Raw genomic sequence first — 8198 nt, forward strand, 5'->3', positions numbered from 1 at the left:
ATAGCCCATTCTCATTAAGAATACGGGAGATTGTTGTCACATGTAGCACACAGCCATTACTTGCCAGAAATTCCTGCAGTTCCTTTAATCAATGGTGGAAAGAGTGAATGGAATATTGAAAGCAAAGATCAGTAAGATCCGTGCTAGTGCAAAATTGAACTGGGTTGATACTTTGCTCCTGCCGCTAATGAGCTATCGTATGCAGGCTAACCGAACTACGCATCGAACACCAAATTAAATGCTTACAGGTTGACCCATGCCTGCGCCTGTGCTCAAAGGACCTTATATGGTGCCTCCTCTAGAACAAATATAATTGAAACTCAGAGAGTATATCAGACAATTAACTGCTATACTTGAAGTTATTTACCAACACAAAAGTGCATGAGTACCAGAACCAGAGGACGATCGGCCCCAAGCACTTTTGCAGAAGGCCAGGTCTACATCAGTGTCTTCAGAAGGAGGTGGAATGAGCCAAAGCATTAGGGTACATACAGAGTGGTCCAAGCCACACCAACAGCGGAGCAGGTAGAGGGCAGTAACACTTGGTACCATCTCAACCACTGCATCAGGGTCCCACGAGGAGCAGGTCAGAGGCTGCATGAGGAAGGTGAGGATGCTGACATATCAAGCGGGACCAAGCAAACATAAGAAGCAGGAGTAGAGGAACTGGTATCCACTGGGGCACCTGAGGAATCAGCATCCTCTGGGTTTGCAGAGGAACCGGTGTCCCCTGGAGAAGGAACATCACGCATGGTCATGAGGAATAATGGCAGCCAGTCTGTTGTTGATCTGTTGCACACAATAGCTGTTTTCCCAATGCTATTTGCCCAAGGCGAGATGTAGCAGGAGGCGATAGAGAGGTTCTCCTTGACAGTTCATCACACTCGGGGTGCCTAAGGGGGCTCTCATTAGGCCTGGAAAGCCTAACGAAAGCCCCCGCACACCCTAACGGGAGCCCCAAGTGAGAACATACCTCCCCACCATTGATAGGGAAGAACTTGCAGACTTGGGCCTGAAATGATGGTTCACCACTCCCTACTGACCTTAATGACTCAGACACTGACCTGGACAGAAGGAAATGAGGTATGCACAGCAGCACAGATAGCAGGGATAATGCCATATCGTTTGATAACCATAGGGATTAGAGTGGCTGTTTTCATCAGCACAGATGATACTGGAGACCGAAATCAAACTGGTTGGATGGGGACAATAGAAGGAGGACAATGAGAGTAGAACATTGTGGCTTGTAGGGAGAAAGGTTTGTGTGGCCCTTTCTGTAGGAAAGAGGTGCAAAGTGAGAAATATATGGTACTATGTAGATAGCATAAGGGTGATTTCAAAACAGGACCTGATATGACAAGGACACAGGCTAGACTTATTTGATAAAGAAGCCACATCAGCAACCATAAGAGAAACAGGCACGGTATTAATTAAAGGAGAAACATGGCGAAAGGTTTGGGACAGAGATACGAATAGTGAAGAGATGAATACCATTATCCCATGGAAACTGAAAAGAAAGACAGTTGTCAGAGGCAGTACCCTGTCCCATGAAACGAAAGAGAAGATAAGTGAGTACTAGAGGAACACTAATGGCTAGGGAGGTAGCATTTCTTGAACTAATCATTACTAGCTTTCCAGGTAGAAACAATGCGCTGAGGATAGAATGGGGGAATCATGATGAAGTGGGCTTAGGAGGAGCAAGTACAAAGGAAGTTGAAGTGCCAGTTCCTGTGTCCGAATGGTTATGGGTTTCTGTGTCCACAATAGAGCAAGTGGCTCCTCTGGCTAAACGGGTGCTAATTCCAGTATCCACGGAAGAACGAATATTGGTTCCTGTATCCGCTAGAGCCAATGGTGGAACTGGAAGAAGGCCACCTTGGGATAGCTGAGAAATATGACTGGTTTAAATTGACTTAATACACTGCTAAGACAGCATGATGTAGATAATTGTTTAGTGTGCTCGAGAGCAGCGCAAGAAAAAATTGTAGTGATCTCCATCGAAAAAGGATGGAAGCAAAGTTTTAGACTATGGCAGGCAGGTGTAGACGGTGATGATTATCACAAACCATGTTTTGTAAAATGCCTAGCGTTACTAGGGAGAATAAGAGTCTAAGCTGAGATGGAAAGGCTCGACTTTTCGGAAAGATTAGAATGTGAGGATCTGGATGTGAGAATCAGTGTAGAAAAAGCTGAAAATACCTTTCCAAAAGCAGGCTTGAAAATATTGAGTAGGCATAAATGTTTTTAGGCCAGTGGCCTAAAAATTTCCCACTACAATTGAAGTGTAAAACCACTATTAATTTGGACAATGGTGAATTATTTATAGTAGTTTGGCCGATGTTTTATGTTATTTCAAAGAGCATGTATGAAAAGTATTCACCTAGAAGAGGATCAGGCTTCCTTTTCAACTTTTTTGGAAAGGAAAGAAAAAGGTGCAGTGGTCTCTTAATTTATTCCTGAGCTGTACTATAAACAACAATGATTCATCAATTACACAGATGCAGCTCTGAAGGCCCCAGGTGAGCAGCTTCAGGCCACAAGTAAGATGACATGACAGAATAGACAAGTTTTAGACTAGATCTTGACAGAAAAGGGTGGTGTTTGTGTTATGTTTGGTGAACAATGTTGTACATTTATTTCAAATTACACTGCCCCAGATGGTTTGTTTACTCAGGCCATGATCAAACTTAAACATTTGAGGCAGGAGGTGAAAGACAATGCAGGCAGAGATAATCACACATGGGACTGGTTGGAGCTGTCACTAGGACGGTGGTATGCTATTCAACAGGAGTTGTAATAGTTGAGGTGGCTATTGTGGCACGCTGTGTAGTTCCTCTCCTTAGATCATTCTTGACCAAGACTGTAGCCTGCCAAATGCCCCAATGTGGGGTAGAATCTGATACTGCTAACAATCCAGTTGTAATTCCACTTCCAGGACATCTTGGACTGTACATGTACCGACATGGACATCCCTGTAATGTGAAAGGAGGACCATTGCTCAGTTAAACTAGGAGCTAAGACAAGGTGTAAGGACTATTATCATCAGAACTCTTTTGCTATCTACACTATGGCAATTGTCCAATTACTTTAGGACCCTTGAAAAAGAGGGGGCTACATATTAAAGAGCTGTAATTCCTAAACCCTTCCTCCAATTTGGTTGTGAATACCTCAAATTAAAGCTTAGAGACTGTACTTTCAGCCAATATTCATTATTTAACTGTAAACTGAATACATTTTGGTAAACAGCCAGAATAACTAAACGTGTCAGTGTCCAATTTCTGGACCTCACTGTATGTAATCATCCGCAACTACATATTTGCAAGATTCTGGAAAGATATTTGCATACGCTTACGCATACACTTGATTGATTGGGTTGGGGAGTCTTTTACTTCCTCTCAGCCAAAAATTGAGGAAGAGGTTTGGGTCCTGACCTCTGGGACGATGGAGGAGATTTGAGTAATAGAGTTGATTTCAACTCTATAGCCAGGACTGAGTTCTCCTCCTTACCTATTATTTCCAGGCCTAGATTGTGGGATTTAGTAATCCAAAAAGGGGGAAATATATAGAGGTTTTCCATAGGAATGTTTCTGAACTATTACACTTTACATACATAAACAATACAATCAGTATGTTAAACAATATATTTAAGAATAATTAAATAATGTATAAGCCTTATTTGTGAATGTATGATAAAGTATAAAGTTACAATGAATGCATGAGCAAGGTACATTCAAATTCATTAAAATCAAGAGCTTTGAATGCTCCATTATTAGAGTTCCTCCGGTAGGAGGAACCCTATTGTAATTGTTGGTATTATTAGGGGTCCTCCGGTAGGAGGAACCCTATTGTAATTGTTGGTATTATTAGGGTTTCTCCAGTAGGAGGAAGCCTATTGTAATTTTCTGTATTATTAGTATTATTAATGGTGACTAAAATGCTTAGTAAAAATGCTATAAACTTGCATAATGTTGAAATAGTCCAGGTGTAACAACCATACAGACACCTGCCCTGATTCGTCCACCAGGGGTGCTACAGTACACGATTCAATTAGCAAATTTCAGAATGATGCCATTTCCACCCCCATTTGACCTATAGTGGTGATGTTTTTGTACCTGCCTCATTTCTCATGATGAACAAAAAAGCCTCAAGAACCCATGAAGTCGCCATTACGGATTTTTCTACAAAAGTCTTCTTCTCATGAACCGTAATTCCAATTGACTTGTCCTATGGCATACAGGTGTCTTATACATGCTTCCCTAAAACTTTCAGGAATAAGAGATAACTTGCAAAATGGTGGACAAAGTGGCTGATTACTGTACAATATAGGTATGCACAATGTGCATGTGTACAATTCTTTATTGAAACAATAACCTATTCACTTAATATTAATTGTGCATCCAGATACCACCCCCATATAAGACCATGTGCATTTATTTGTTGATATCTCAAAAGACGGCAAAATGGCAGCTGCCGGAATTCTGTCCATTTTGAATAAAAGCAAGTGCTTATGCTAATAAATGCTTGTAAAACTCTTTCTCCTGAACCGTAATTCGGATTTACTCACCAGTACATTTCCAGACCCTAGGCCATACTTCTGAACAGGGCTGACAATGAAACTAGTGGCTATGTCAAAAATTGACTGCAACTTCACAAAGTTAGCCCTTTATGCTAACTCTAATGACCACTAGCATTAATTAACTATTAGGCTGTATCTTTAAAATCCGTCGAGGTCTAGACACAAAACCAACTATGTTTCACCAATTTAGCAATCCCCACTTAAAATGATTAACTGTTTATGCATTTTAAGTGTGCTAATTAACATAATTAGCGATAATTAACTCCTAGGCTGTATCTTTTGAAATGTTCAAGCTATAGACACAAAACCAACTTAGTTTTACACGTTTAGGTTATCCCTACTTCAAATTAGGAAACTTTTATAGATTTTACGTATTCTAATTAGCATTAATTAACTACTAGGCTATATCTTTTGAACCGTTCGTGCCACAGACACGAAACCAACCTTGTTTCACATGTTTAACCTATCCCCACTGCAAATTATGAAAGAGTAATACATTTTACCAGATTTTACCCATCCTAATTAGCGTTAATTACCTATTTGGTTGTAGCTTTGAAACCATTCAAGGTCTAGAAAAGAAACCAACTTTGTTTCATCAGTTGAGCTATCACCATTTCAAATTATGAAACGTTTATCGATTTTATGTAAGCAAACCACATCTTTTCCAGGAAATGTATTGCTCTAGTTTCATATTGCCTTTTTATAGTTTGTTTGCCAACATCATACTTTTGCTTAATTACTTACATCCACTTACTTTACCATTTGGTGGTTACACTGCAGATGCCCTGTTTATTCTTCCTGTTGTTGTGTTTTTTGCCCTTTTTGCACTGACTCACTTCTCTAATCCAATTCACTCCTTACACTATTCCCTGTTTGTTTTTTGAACTTCTTAATAATAATAATAATAATAATACATTTTATTTATATAGCGCTTTTCTTAGACTCAAAGTCACTTTACAATGCAGGTAGATTATAAAAACAGAACAAAACAAAACAAACAAAACAAGACAAGATTCCGACACAGATGAGAAGGGAGGGGTGCGTGGGGCTACGGATAGGCAGAGGTGAAGAGATGGGTCTTGAGGTGGGACTGGAAGATGGTGAGGGACTCAGAGGTGGGGATATCTTGGGGTAGGGAGTTCCAGAGCCTGGGAGCTGCCCTGGAGAAGGCTCTGTCCCCAATACTGCGGAGGTTGGATTTATGGATGGAGAGGAGACCAGCTGAGGAGGATCTGAGGGACCGTGAGGGTTGGAACGGGGAGAGGAGGTCAGTGAGGTATGAGGGGGCCAGATGGTGGAGGGCTTTGTAGGTGAGAACCAGGAATTCGTAGGTGATCCGGTGGGAGACAGGAAGCCAGTGGAGTTGTTTTAGGACTGGATGCCAGGATTTAGAGCGGGTGATGAGTCGGGCTGCTGCGTTTTGGACCAGTTGGAGTCGGTTGATGTTGGTAGAGCTGATGCCGAGGAGAATTGAGTTGCAGTAGTCCAGTCGGGAGGAGATGAAGGCATGAATGAGTCTTTCAGCAGCGGGGGGTGTGAGAGAAGGTCTGATTTTGGCGATGTTTGGCGATGTTGAAACGGATGTGAGGCTCAAGGGAGAGGGTAGAATCAAAGATAACGCCAAGGTTGGGGGCCTGGGGAGATGGGGGGACAATGGTGCCGTCGATGGTGAGAGTGGGGTTATTGGTTTTGCTGAGTGTGGATTTGGAGCCTATCAGGAGAAATTCTGTTTTGTTGCTATTGAGTTTGAGGAAGTTGTGTTGCATCCAGGTTTTAATAGCTGACAGACAGGAGTTGATGTGGGAGAGGGGAGGATTGTGGGGGGATTTGGTGCTGAGGTAGATTTGGGTGTCATCGGCATAGCAGTGGAAGTCCAGGTTAAAGTGGCGAAGTGTCTGACCAAGAGGGAGGATGTAGATGATGAAGAGGAGTGGGCAGAGTACAGAGCCTTGGGGAACACCTTGAGTGACTGTGGCTGTGGCAGAGGTGTGGTTATGGAGAGAGATGAAGTGGGATCTGTTGGATAGGTAGGAGTGGAGCCAGCTGAGTGCAGTACCTTCAACACCAAGGTCTTTTAGTCTGGTGAGCAGGATGTTATGGCTCACGGTATCGAAGGCTGCACTCAGGTCGATGAGGATGTTGAGGGAACCGGTGTCAGCAGAGGTGAGGAGGTCATTTAGGACTTTGAGGAGAGCGGTTTCAGTGCTGTGGAGGGGCCGAAAGCCAGATTGGAGGGGATCTAATTGGTTATTAGCATGAAGATGGGTTTGTAGTTGTGTGGCGACTATGCGTTCCAGGGTTTTAGACAGAAATGGGAGGTTGGATATTGGGTGGTAGTTGTTGAGGGAGGTGGGATCCAGACCTGGTTTTTTAAGGATTGGGGTGACAGCGGCAGTTTTGAAGGCCAAGGGGAGGTTAGTGAGGTAGGGGCATAGGACGGGGAGGCAAAACTTCATGAGTGGAGTAGGGAGGGGGTCAAGGGAGAGAGAAGTTATCCAGTAAAATGGTGAATTCTGATGAGAGCTTGCAGGTGGGGGAGTCCATGTGGATGTTTAAGTCACCGAGTAGCAGCAGACGTGGAGAGAGAGATGAGGCTAGTGTGAGGAGTTCAGTAAAATCAGAGAGGAAGGAGGGATTTGGTTTAGGTGGCCGGTAAATGAGGATGACTGTCATGGAGGAAAGAGCTTTAAAGGTGAGGTATTCAAACGATGATACTGAGGGGAGGGTGAGTTCTGTGATCCAAAACTTTTGATTGATGATAACAGCGAGGCCACCTCCATGGCGGGAGGGACAGGGTTTGCAGATGTAGTTGTAGCCAGGGGGGGGATGCTTGGTTGAGGGAGAAGAAGTCATTGGGTTGTTGCCAGGTTTCAGTGAGCAGAAGGAAGTCCAGAGTGTTGTCTAGGATTAGTTAATGGAGGGCAGGGGCTTTATTGTTGAGCGATCTGGTGTTGAGGAGGGCAAAGTTGTCATGGTGAGAGGGTGTTGGGATGGGGGCAGGCTGGAGAGATCTGAGGTTGTCCTGGTTAGCAGTGCTTGGGTTCAGTGGGGAGTGTGGGTATTGCATTTGCCGGGGGACAGTGAGCGGATTTGCAGATGATTGGAGAGTTTGATTAAGTGTAAATGAAGTGCGGAAGGCACTGTATTCCAGTCCGGGTTTTCTGTGCAGCCAGGGGGTGCGTTCAGCCCTATGTGATCCAGTGGGTGCAGTATTCTGATGACATGAGACAGATGCGACAGAGCGTGCAGGTGACCAGATGGATGGAATGGATTGTCCGTGGAAGAAAACAAACTTGCGGCGAGAACTTCTGTGGATGTAACAGGGTCGACGTAGAAGTCTGAGCTGTTTGATGACTGGGATGCAGGATGGAATGGAGTAGTTGACGAGTTCGACCAGTTGCAGAGTTGAATATTTGAACATGATCCCGGGCAGAAGGACTGAGAGCTCCGTGGTAGCGGTTAGCCGTGGGCTACGGGCACAGAGGTGAATAAATGATGTGAGTGCCAGAATGATCCACGGCATGACAGGAGGAGAAGTCTCGGTCACGGCTCACATCTGGTGGAGGTTGCCTGTGAGAAGGAGGCCAGCAATCGGGCCGCTGTAGCAGCTAGGATTAGCTGC

General features: G+C 43.9%; 1 pseudogene; it reads right to left on the reverse strand.

The window, feature by feature from the left end:
* Window positions 1–565: 565 nt before the first annotated feature.
* Window positions 566–7351, reverse strand: LOC117594424 (annotated as a pseudogene).
* Window positions 7352–8198: the final 847 nt, after the last annotated feature.

This window comes from Esox lucius, chromosome 4 (genome assembly GCF_011004845.1).
Source record: "Esox lucius isolate fEsoLuc1 chromosome 4, fEsoLuc1.pri, whole genome shotgun sequence".
Lineage (NCBI taxonomy): Eukaryota > Metazoa > Chordata > Actinopteri > Esociformes > Esocidae > Esox > Esox lucius.